Source organism: Phaethon lepturus, unplaced genomic scaffold (assembly GCF_000687285.1).
Source record: "Phaethon lepturus isolate BGI_N335 unplaced genomic scaffold, ASM68728v1 scaffold1647, whole genome shotgun sequence".
Taxonomy (NCBI): Eukaryota; Metazoa; Chordata; class Aves; order Phaethontiformes; family Phaethontidae; genus Phaethon; species Phaethon lepturus.
The window spans coordinates 9,740-10,029 of record NW_010552305.1 but is presented as its reverse complement, the minus strand read 5'-3'; positions in this window follow the sequence as shown (position 1 = coordinate 10,029).

Genomic DNA, 290 nt, shown 5'->3' with positions numbered 1-290 from the left:
TCTCGGGAAGCGGTGAATGTCAGCAGGAGTGTCAGACATTCCTAATCTTAGAACCGACTGTGCTGTATACAAAAAGTCTTCTTGTTCTTTGATGCCAACTAAAAGGACAACTGATGAAACAGGTGGAAAGGGCATTACCAATTCCACTACTGGAGGTGAGGAAACTGCCTTTGCAGTTGTATTGCTCCATTTGTGAAACCAGGCTCAGACCTTGACTCCTGTCAAATCAAAACTGACACTTCACTGAACTCCAACAGAAGACACTTCTGTACCAGTTAACCATACAGGGC